This window comes from Mastigoproctus giganteus, chromosome 9 (assembly GCF_048544385.1).
Source record: "Mastigoproctus giganteus isolate SK-2022 chromosome 9, ASM4854438v1, whole genome shotgun sequence".
Classification (NCBI taxonomy): Eukaryota; Metazoa; Arthropoda; class Arachnida; order Uropygi; family Thelyphonidae; genus Mastigoproctus; species Mastigoproctus giganteus.
This window is the reverse complement of record NC_143583.1, coordinates 181459529-181472030: the sequence shown is the minus strand read 5'-3', so window position 1 is coordinate 181472030 and position 12502 is coordinate 181459529. Positions and strand designations below refer to the sequence as shown.

Here is a 12502-nt window from a genome sequence, read left to right as displayed (position 1 = left end):
CTAATTATAATAAAGTTAGGTTTAAACTGATTTGTGGTAGTTAGTGTTTCTTTTTCATAATAATCTAAAACATATCTAGCTTTTAACTTCGCATTCAGTAACAATCAATAGAAGAGTGTTTTCACTTTTGACATCATTAGTTGTTAATGCCGTGTTTATTTTATACATTTAATTATTTTTTTCCTTTGCGAGAGATTTTATGCCATTGTTAAAAATCCTAAATGACTTTCTAATTGTGATCCGAGCTGTTTTACATGCAAAAGTCAGGTGTAATGTTGTAAAATTTTAACCAGTGGCACAAGAATATTTCTAATTTTTAACATTTATTCTTCTGTATGGTATATATTTCCTCAGGCCATTGTTAAAAAAAATTTAAATCAAGTACGCAACTTTCTGATTTCCATCAAAGTTCTTTTTATGTGCGAAAGTCACATGTATTTGTCAATGGGTGAGATAACCAAATTGTTACTGTGATAATTTTTGCTTATTAACAGAATAAGAAGATGCCTAACTGCTACAGATTATGATGGAATGTTATACTACAGATCTGTGAATGTAGAAATTACTGAAACTAATCACTTTAATTTTCGTTTGGAGATCCTTTCCATGGCTCTTACAAACATTCCTGCTCTACAGGTGGTTATTTTAGCAACCAGCGACCATTTCTAAGATGAAAATAAAATGTTTTAAAACTAAAATCTTAAGATAGTTATAAGTTTTACAAAATTGCCAGTTAGTAGAATACATTCAGATTTTGCACTTTTTTTCGATTGAAAAGTTTTGTTATTGGAGATATTACAACATTCATACCCATTGCAGGATTGCTTCATAACTTGTGATTAATTACCCTTCATTATTTTGTAGAACATTACACTGACGCTGCTTGTAGAATGCAGATGTAGATAACATTTGCATTTTCCTGTTGCAGGTGTCAGAATGATGCTAGCTGAGTGCATATGCTCTTCTTAACTGAGCATGAAGGGAACTGAGCATGAACTGGGCCTTGTTAATATAAAGCCAACCAAAACGGAGTGCACATGTTCTCTATTTATTCAGTGTGTAGTTGGAAAGTTTCTGATAGTTTTCTTATACTCTTTCTTTCTTTATATTTACCATTTATTTCTTGGTCAATTGTACCTCTTCTCAGTGAACCGACATATAGACCCCCCCCCACCTCCCTGTATACTGAATTTTTGTAATTATCAGGAAAAAATGAGAAAATCACATTCAACCTTAATTTATTCTAGCCCTTTCATGCACTTTTATTCTGACTCTAATAAATGAGAGGGGAGGATAAATAAAATAATATGGTATTTTATCGAAAGAGAAAATAAATTGATAATGATATTAGCAAAGTGATGCAAGGAATAAAAAAAAAACATATGAATTATAATTTGTCACCTTCACTCACTTCATTTGCATATTTCTTCCAATTCGTCTTCAAATTTAGATAAAATTTCTACTTCAAGACTGGAGAGTTCATTGCAGTTAGGCACTCTCTGACTAAAGATAAATTTTTGCACAATGTTTTGTGGCTCCTCCGTAGCCAGGTGGGAAGGAGCAGCAGTACGTAGTACATGCTTCTTGATTAGACTGGGGTTCGAGCCCGTCACCACCAAATACGGAGGATGCGGAAAGGTCAAGGGAATGACCACTGCATATTCCTGGAGCAGTATGGCCTTAGTCGCTAATGCTCCTAAAATCCAAATAACAAAACAAGCACAATGTTTTGTAATTATCCTTTCTCGATTTAAATTTATGGCCTCTTGTGTGTATATCATATGAAAAAGAGTAAGAATGTTCTCAGTGTTCCCTTTTAGATCCCTAAATATCTCAATCAGGTCACCACACTGATGTCTTTTTTTTAAATATTGTAACTTACATTCATTTTGATGCTCCACTTCATATGTTGGCTATTTCTTCCTTTATGGGTATTATTAGCACACTTGCACAGGAAGCACTTCCAGTTGGTTGGGCTGGATTGCATTGCCCTCCACTTGTAGCCATACAGGGACGGCACCACTTGCTCTACTGTCTTCCTTTGCGTTATTATTATAAACAAACTCTTTCTTCTTTATGGAATTTTTTCCAGCCCATGACAGGTACTCCTACCAAGTGCACGAGGTGGGTTGTTTGTGTTTGATTACTATTATTGTTATTACTATTGATCGAGGGACTCTCTTTATTATTCTACTGGTGTTCGGGATTGCAGTTTCCTGGAGTTCCATATAAGTATTCGCTAGGAGGCCTCTTGCTGCTAGGTTCTTATGGAGGCTTTTTGCCACTGTGCTGGTGGTTGACACAGTGACCGGGGTGATCATTACTTGTCCCATATGCCACAATTCTCTGACTTCCTCTCTTTTAGGTCTATGTACTTCGTGACCTTTTCCTCATAGGTTTTACTGGAGGTTGCTGGTGTTGGGCACTGTTATGTCAATCAGGTAGGTAACCTTTCTTTTTGTTGTTGAGGGTTGTGTATGGTCTGTTGTGCAGTCTTGTTCGTTATTATGGTACAGGCTTGATACAGTTTGTGAGTAGGGGTCTCGTACAACTTGAGGTTAGTACTTATAATATGGTACACTTTCATTCATCAGCTGGTATTTTTGCAGCAGCTTCTGGTGTATTATTGTGGCTACCTGGTCGTGTCTGTGAGTGTACTCTATCTGGGAGGTCACACTACACCCTGTGATCATGTTGCTGAATTTTTTCTGGGTCAAGGTGGCATTGTTGACATGTGTCATCTGTCACTCTGGGGTCATGTAGTTCCTGGTGTATTCTTTGTCATGTAGTTCCTGGTGTTGATTACCTGATCTTGGAGAGTAAGCATCAATCCTTTGGTCTCTCGGAAAAGTCTCCCATTCTTGCACCCTGCTTTGGAAGCCATCTTATCTATATAGTCTTGATGGAGGTCATTGTAGTGTCTGCCATCGAGTGCCTTCTTCACCCATCTTTCTGTCTTTGTTTCTTCTGTCTATGTGAGTGAGGTCTCCTTGTTAAGGTTGAGTGTTGTGTACCATTTGTCCAACTTCCTTATGGATTGGTAGATTGTTGCTGTGTTATCCTAGACATAATCATGTAGGTTCTTAATAGCCTTCTTCTCTTGTTCAATGAGGTCACTCAATTTCCTCTCTGCTCCTTTCTGGGCTCAATCTCATATTCTCCTCCAGCTATGGTGTTGGGCCAATCTATTATTCCAAAAGAGTACTGGTTAATACTGGGACTGCATAAATTTTATGGCTGTGACTGTGTTCCTGCCATTCACCATTGATTTTAGCAGGCTTCTCAAGTCAGACAGGCCTTAATCTCTTGTTCTAACTGGTGGGTCTGCATCATTCCTAGATATTCGTAGGTCTTTCACTCTGTCATGGCTTCAATCTCATTGCTGGTCTTCAGCTGATAGTGTCGTCCAACTGCATTTCCATGCACTCCATGGGGGTTGCATTTGCAGTGTTCTCCCCACGATCTATCAAATGGGTGCACCACCCAGCTAAAATTTAAGTGATTCTCACGGTACCATATGGTACTGCTCGCTGATCTCAATCAATATTAATTTGAACATGCTGTGCAATCGAAGTCAATACAATAGGAGCATATAATGTTAAATTATGCAATTAATTTTTGCTCTGGATTGCTTAAGTCACATTTATAAATAACAGAAAATTTTATAATATTGCAAAGTATTACACTTCCCCTCTCGGCTACTTCATGATGCCACCTGGCTGGCAAAATTTTCTGGGAGAACACTGCATTTGTCTATGCCAAATTGCATCCTGATGTCAGTGCTAAACTCTTTGGTGATCCAGAGTAGCTGTTGGAGAGATTCTCAGTTGTGGCATAGATTTTGATGTCGTTCACGTGCATCAGGTGAGAGAGAGTGGGGTGTACACATTCTTCTTCCCTTCTTTTAGGGTATATCCATACTTGCTGTTCTTGAGCATGGTGCACAGTGGGCTGAGTGCTAGACAGAACCATAGTGAGCACAGCATGTCTTCCTGGAAGATTCCTTTTCTGATAGGGATCAGTCTCGACCAGGGCTCCCACTCACAAATTTTAAAAAAACTTAGATTGCAACTTAAATAAACCCAAAAAAAACCTAGTTTTCATCATATAGTATAGCAACACAAATAAGATAAAACTTACCATGCAAAAATATCTTTTATTTAATTGTAATCAGAATTTTCATCCCATTCAGTTCCCTCCACATTTATTTTTTGAAGTTCTTTCATTTTTTTCAAACGTTCTTCTTATCTTTTATGACAAGTTCCTTGTATGACTTCTTTTACCAATTCTGATTTAGGTTTCCATGTATAGCAATTTTGATTAGATCTATTTATCGCCTGTTTTGCCATTAGTCGATTTTTCACAGTTTCTGGTTTAAGGGAGTTTGTGGCTTTTGTTTTTATATGGTTTACTTGGGAGAAGATTCTTTCTACTCTTGCCGAAGGGTGAGGTAAAATAGCTAGACTGGTCATAAAGTTAGATAAAATCTCATATTTAGAATTATTAAAGCCATCTTTTACATTACGTAACAGATACCATAACTCAGGGATGGTTTTGTAAGAGAAATCTAAATCTTGATTTAAACGAAATGATCTCCATTCATCATCTAGAAGATCTAGTTTGTCTTCAGAAACAAGGTGAGGGAACTGCATTGCTAAATGGAAAATTGAGGATGGCGAATTGGCACGATCATGTATCACTGCTGGGTCAAGAACATTGAGACTGGCGATAATTCCATCATCATTTAGAGGAAATCTTTTTCTGATTTCCATACAAAGTTCAACAAGAAATTTTAAACAATCATTTTTAAACCTGCTTTCACTGTCACCAAGTGGTGTTGAATTTAATAAGGCCATACAACAGCCTCCCAAATATATTTTATTCAGAGGCTTATGATTTATTGCATTGCTTGGATCAATTTCAACCAGCTTGCACGAAGTAATGACTTCTTCTTTTATGAAAAAACTAAGAATATTTTTATACTCAATTGAAACCATTGAATGAAGTAAGTGCAATCTGAAATGCTCAGATTGAAATTCAATATTCAGGCAGTTTATTTTCTCCAGTACATATCCTAAAAACAACAACATATGCTTAGTTCCTTTGGTGATCATAGTATTGTAAATATTTCCTGCACCATCGATTTTGTCAATTTTTGATTGAGACTGAAAATAAAGAACTAACGCATCCCACTGCTCAATAATAATTTTTATTACATTGCCACGGGATAACCAACGTGTTTGTGCTAATTTGGGGATTTTATGCTTAGCAGTATCTACAACATCTTGAATCATTTTGAACTCGTTTAATCTTTTACTACTACGGGAAAAATGACAAGAGATATCTTTTATAAATATTTCTAGATATGATGGCAGTACCTTGACTGAATGACTAGCACATAATGCAAAAGAATGGCAAACACATGCCATTATAAATACTGATTGTACATACTTTTTTAGCAATGACTGGAACCCACTCTTAGTACCCATCATAGTGGCACAATTATCACTTCCAGAGCCAACGAGATTACTTATTTGAATGTTTTTTTCTGTGAAAAGATCTTTTACAGCTTGATAAAGCCCTTCTGAAGTACCATTTTCGACACAAACAGTGTCAAGTAACACATCTACAACGTCAATTTTTTGAATATCAAAATATCTAACAAACAACAGCTAGAACTTGCGATAAAAATAAATCTGTACTTTCATCTATTATCATTGAAAACTTGTTGTTTCTGCATATGTTAGAAATGTATATATTTTCATGATAGGCTATGCCATCTTGTATAAGATAAGAGACTTTAGTCGCCTTCATCTGAACTTGTTTTGCAATATTGCTATCATGAAATGCTTTCTTACATGCTTCCATAAGGTGATCACATTGCGCAAATGGAATATTATGCTCAGAAATGAGTGCAGCAATTGTTAACTCTGCCTTTGCTACTTCTTCATTCTCCGTAGGTTTACGTTTTGTGAAGAACGTGTCTAACGTTGAACTTGTCTTAGCAATATCTGCACTTTTTTTTTTTTTAACTGTATTTTTATGCAATAGTAACATCGATTTATTGGCATTCTTTAATTTCATTTCACAACAAATACAGTAAGACGCACCTTTTTCATTACTGTCTTCTTTCAACCAATCCTTTAATTCCGGATCTTCTAACCATTCATTTCTAAAATTTTGAGTATACCACCGTTTACTCATCTTTCTCTGTGGGGAACAAGTTTCAGACATTGTGGGCAATTTGTGGGTATGGCTAATTAGCAATTATCTTATTTAAAATGTTCTATAAAATAAAAAATAAATCACTAATCCATTAACATAAAATAGAAATAGTCACTACAATTTAAATTTATTATATCACTATATGTAGTACACGCATAAATGTAAAAATCACACCAAATAATGCAATAATACCACAAACGATCACGAAAGACTGTGCAGTAAAGACCGCCTTCCGCCTGCTCAGTAGGCTGTGCATACATGTTAGTAACACGAACATGTATGCTTACATGTATGAACATGTAAGCGTAATTTCATAGTGTAGAACCCTGCGAAAACTTTGAAATCCTTTTACATTTGTAGTATTTTGTACAAGCACTTGAGATATTACAAATTATGATCAATATTGTTAGAATATAAAATTAAGAAAATTGTAAACTGTTATTAAATGTATTCAATTTTATTGTATTTACAAGAAATAAAAATAAATTTTGACTTAAAATTAAAAATTACCGAAAAAACCCAGATAATGAGATATTTTTGTGAAAAAAACCTATCAACCCAGATGACAATCAAAAAACCTAGATCTGGGTGGAAAAACCCAGGAGTGGGAGCCCTGGTCTCGACCTTGACAGTGGTCCTCCATTTTGCCACGGTTGCTTCTAGGAAGTGTGTTGCTTCTAGGAAGTGTGTCAGATTTAAGTGTGTAGATGCAGTAATGGAGGCATGTCATACAAGAGAGCAAGCGTATAAGCTTATGTAGCATCAGCCAAAAATTAACAACCATTCCCTTTAAATGTTTCTCCAGTTACTCCTTGAATTTATTTAAGCTATCAATTTCCACAACAACAGATGGAAGTTTGTTCCAGCAATTAACCACCCGCTGACTAAAGGCAAATTTCCACACATCTATTCTACAACCCTCTTTCCTCAATTTGAATAAATGCAGTTTATGCCCCTTCAGGTTTGATCATGTGGACATGTGTTTTTGTAAAGGGCGGCTCCTAGAACGTGAGTTCATCTCCACCTCGTATCTCTATGAAGAACAGTATCACTACAAACGGGCTAGATGTGTGTGACGTAGGTTTGTGTGTATTATGTGTGTGTTCTGTTCTAGCCTCTTGGCTACCCAGAAGCATCAGTGACCTGGACAGATGATTCTGGATACTCGTCCACACCGCGGGAAGGTGGGCCAGTCCCGATGGAGCACGTACTGTCTCGATACGAGACTCTGAACCACCTGATGTTGCCAAAAGGTAGGCCAGATTTCTCTGGGTGCCCACTCCAGAGAGGGAAAAAAAAATAATAATAATAATAATAAATAATAAATAAAAAGTAAATAAACTAAAAACAAAATATATTTCCTGTGGTGCAAAAAAATAATAATAATAATTAATTATAATAATTCCCCGTGGTGAAAAAGAAAATATATTAAATAAATAAATAAAATAATAATAAATAAATAATAATAATAAAAAATAAAATAAATAAATAAATTCCCTGTGATAAAAAGAAAACAAAGAGAGAGCTGTCTGGCACCAATGACAGCCCAAATCCCAGGTGTCAGAACAGAGCATGAGTAAAAAAAAAAAAAATGAAGCTAAGTAAATGAAAAAAATATATAATAATAATCACAAAATAAATAAATAATTTTAATGACACAGTGAAGAGGAAGATGTAAGTCGTGGTGCCAGCAGAGAGAGAGTAAGAAAAAAAAAATAAATAAATAATGGGAGAGTGGTTATCTATCCTGCACAGAGTGAGAAAGAAGAAAAGGTGAACCAAGGCTGCTCCTAGTTCCGGGGCAGGGCCCGGAAACAGTGCAGAACGCAGGTTAGAGGGGGGAAAAAAATGAAGCTAAGTAAATGAAAAAAAAACAAAAAAATAATAATAATAAATAAAAATAATTAAAGAATAAATAAATAATTTTAATCCCACACCCTGGTTACAGTGAAGAGGAAGATGTAAGTCGGGTGCCAGCAGAGAGAGAATGGAGAAAAAAAAAAAAAATGGGAGAGTGGTTATCTATCTTGCACAGAGTGAGAAAGAAGAAAAGGTGAGCCAAGGCTGCTCCTAGTTCTAGGGTAGCACCCGGAAACAGTGCAGAACAGAGGTTAGAAAAAAAAAAAAAAGAAGTCAGTAGAAGGAGTGACTTTCAGTTGGTAGTGGAATTGTTAATAATCGGCATTTCCACGTCAGTGATTGGCGATCAGTGTCCTCCTCCAGGCAAATACCTCAGCTGCAAAGGTCTGGAAGGCTTCGAGGTTGGGCGCCTCCATAGCCAGGTGGGAAGGAGCAGCAGTGCGCAGCACACGCTTCTTGATTAGACCGGGGTTCGAGCCCGTCACCACCAAATACGGAGGATGCGGAAAGGTCAAGGAATGACCACCGCATATCCCGGAGCAATATGGCCTTAGTTGCTAATGCTCCTAAAAACCAACAAAACAAACAACAACAAGCTTCGAGGTTGTTCCAGGTACATATCAGTTGATGCAGATCTGCTGGTGGGAAGTCCTGGATCTTATTCTGGAGCCAGTTTCTGATGTCGTTGTAATGTACACACTCCAGAAGCAAGTGTTTCCAACTTTCACTTTGTCCGCAAAAGCAGTAGGGAGTGTCGATGAGTCCCAGTGTATGCAGTTTCTCATTTAGAGAACCGTGTCCGGTAATGAGAAAGGAAGATTCGAGGCTGAGGGAGAACCATCGGGGCGTTATTTGTAGTGGTTGCAAAGGTTACCTCCGGAAGAAAACTCCGAGTTACAACCCCTACAGTAGAAGAATCCCATCTGGTCTGCCATACATTGAAGAGTTGATTGAGACATCGAGATTTCTCCTGCATTTTATCCGTAGTTAGTGAGAGTTCTATATCCAGGATCGTTGCCGGAATACCTTTTTTAATTCTATAGCAGAGCCCCTTGTAGATTGTGTAAAGGTCGAGAGGGAGGGTGCCTGCTATAACTTGGAGAGCTGCTGTAGAGACTGTATAGCAGATTCAATGGGTCGTCAGTAACATAGCTCTTTGTATAGAGTTTAGCTTTTCTTTCATCTTAATGATGGGAACTCTTGGAACCAGACCCCGGCAGCATAGGTTACTATTGGGAGAAAGACAGCTTTATAATAAAGAAGAAGGGTTCGTTTTGATAGTCCGCACTCACTTCTTGAGATCCGTATAATTGCAGTGGAGAACTTTTTGGTCTTGGAACTCATATGCTGAAATTTTGATCGGATCACCTCGCAGGTGCCTAGTCTCCAGCCGCTGAAATTCGCAGAACTTAAGCCTCTCTTGGTAAGAGAATCCCTTCGTTCCCCTCACCAACCTTGTTGCCCTTCTCTGTACACGTTCAAGCAAATCTACATCCTTCCTAAAATGAGACCTCCAGACCCGTACAAAGTACTCAAGGCGTGGCCTGACTATTGCCTTATACAAAGGGATAATCACCTCCTTTTCCCTACTAGAAAAATTCCTATATATCATTGACAATACCCCATGATCTGCTCTGGCAGCCTGTCTGCATTGTGCAGAAAATTTCATATCTGACTGCACAATTACTCCCAGATCTTTTTTATTTTCTACCACCCTAAGTGTAGTGTGGTAGTCAAACACACATTTGGTATGTTTCTCTGGGATTACTTCTACCCATATGCAGTACTTTGCATTTGTAAATGTTAATCTTCAGTTGCCACTACTCAGACAATCTGCCCAAATTTTCTATATCCTGTTGCAGTAGCACACTGCATTACTGTCATTAACAACCCTGCCAACCTTTGTATCATCTGCAAACTTCTACATTAAGCCTGATATACCTTCATCAATATCATTAATAAATATACAAAACAACAGTGGGCCCAACACTGAACCCTGGAGGAATCCACTAATAACATTAGTCCACGTAGAGCAGTGTGTTCCTGTTTACCATTGACAGAATCCTGTGTGCTCTTCTATCAGCTTATTTGCATTGGTCAGAGAATTTCATGTCAGGCTATACAATTACCACTCAAGCTTTTTCATACTTGACTGACATCTTTTGTACCACCCAGATGGTATATTATTCTTTCATTACTGCTATCCCAATGCAGTAATCATTTGTGTAGTAGAAACCCAGTTATATAGACAAGAAAATTTCTAAAATAACCCATTGTTCAAAGCATGTATACTTTGCAGAACATTTGCACATTGAAATGAAAAAAAAAAAATTTTTTTACATGCAGTATATGTGTAACTTTTTACTAAACATTCAAATTTATAGTTTATTATTTAGAACAGTTTTAAGCAATGGACACAACCTAACTTAAGTTTAGAGCTTAAAATTAAAAATTTATTGGGTGCTGAACATAAGTCATCTACACTTAATATTAGTAATGATGCAAACTTATACATCAACCAAAAAAAACCACTTCCCATATTGCCTGTCCATCCCCTCCGATAATTTTTCTAGGTATTCCTTGGATTTATTCAAACTGTCCGTCTCCACAACAACAGATGGAAGTTTGTTCCAACAATCAACCACCCTCTAGCTGAAGGTAACTTCTGCACATCTGTTCTGCAACCATCCTTCCTCACTTTTAATTTATGCACCATCATGGGCATAGTCTGTGTACTAATTAGCTCAGTAAAGTGAGCTAATGAGTAAATAGACTACTTCATGCCATCACTATTTTTATGATGTCATTTTGAATCCAAACTTTGGGGCTCATTCTCTAGTCTTAACACTGTTCCTGTGATTCTTGTTCATTGGCCAACTTGAAAGTGAATCGAATAATTTTGAAAGGTTACCTGTCTAACTTTAACTATTTTGATGATTAAATATCATTAACAAAATATCATTAGCATTAGTAGTGTATATGAAGCAAGAGAGCAAACTTATTTAGCATCAGCCAAAAAAAAAAACCCTTACCATTTCACACATCCATTCGCTCCAAAAGTTTCTGTAGCCTTGAATTTATTTAAGCTGTCAACTTCCACAACGGACAGATGGAAGTTGACAGCTTATTTCTACACATCTATTCTACAACCATCTTTCCTTAATTTGAATTTATGTTCCCTTAGATGTAGAAACTGAGCAAGAGGAAGAATCCCATCAGCATTAAGCTTGCTCAAACCGTTCAAGGCCTTATACACCTCAATCAGATCACCTCACAGGTGCCTAGAATCCAGACACTGCAATTTGCAGAACTTAAGCCTATCTTTGTAACAACAACCCTTTGTTCCACTCACTAATCTTGTTGCCCTTCTCTGTACTCATTATAGTAGCTCAACATCCTTTCCTAAAATGACACCTCCTGACCTGTATGCAGTACTCAAGGTGTGGCCTGACCATTGCCTTATACAAGGAGATAATCACCTCCTTATTCCTGCTAGGAAAATTTCTATATATCATTGACAAGACCCCATGAGTTTCTCTTACAGCCTGTCTGCACTGTTTAGAAAACTTCATATCTGACTGCACAATTATCCCCAGATCTTTTTCATTCTCCGCTACCCTGAGTGTAGTACCACACAGTTGATATGTTACTCTGGGGTTACTACCCATATGCAGTACTTTTCATTTGTCAATGTTAAACTTCAGTTGCCACCTCTCAGCACATCTGCTCAACTTTTCTAGATCCTGTTGCAGTAGCGTACTGTCATTAACAACCCTACCAACCTTCGTATCATCTGCAAACTTCGACATTAAGTCTGATATACCTTCATCAATATCAATACAGAAAACAACAGTGGGCCCAACACGAACCTCTAGGGAACTCCACTAATAACATTAGTCCATAAAGCCAGTGTTCATTGAGTACCACTCTCTGTCATCTCCCAATCAATCCATTTTGGCAACTTGCCCTTAATTCCATATTCCCCCAACTTTTACAGTAGTCTTCCATGTGCGACAGTATCAAAAGCTTTCCTAAAATCCAAGTATATGATATCAAAATTATTTTTTGCATCCAGTTCCTTTGTGACCACATAATGATATCCAATCAGATTTGTCAGACAAGACTTCTCCTTAACAAACAAACAAAATGCTGTGTTTGAACTATAACTTCAGTCTTTTTCTAGATGATCCTGTAGTGAATCCATTATTTTCCTTGGATCAGGAGTTAAATTAACAGGTCTGTAATTATTCGTGTCACCTTTCGATCTCCCTTTGTGAATTAGGGAAACATTTGCACATGTCCAGTCCATGGGGACCTACCCTGAGTCCAAGGTTACCCTCATAATCATGCCTAAGGGCCTGCTTACTTCCTTTGCTGCTTCCTTTAATATAACTGGATAGATTCCATCTCCCCCTTC

The 12502-nt window shown here is 37.2% G+C and overlaps 1 protein-coding gene across 1 annotated transcript in view; it reads left to right on the top strand.

The window, feature by feature from the left end:
* The window catches only part of LOC150080924 (protein VAC14 homolog), a 247387-nt gene that overhangs the window by 20141 nt on the left and 214744 nt on the right, over positions 1-12502 (top strand). The gene's annotated exons all lie outside the window — the stretch shown is intronic.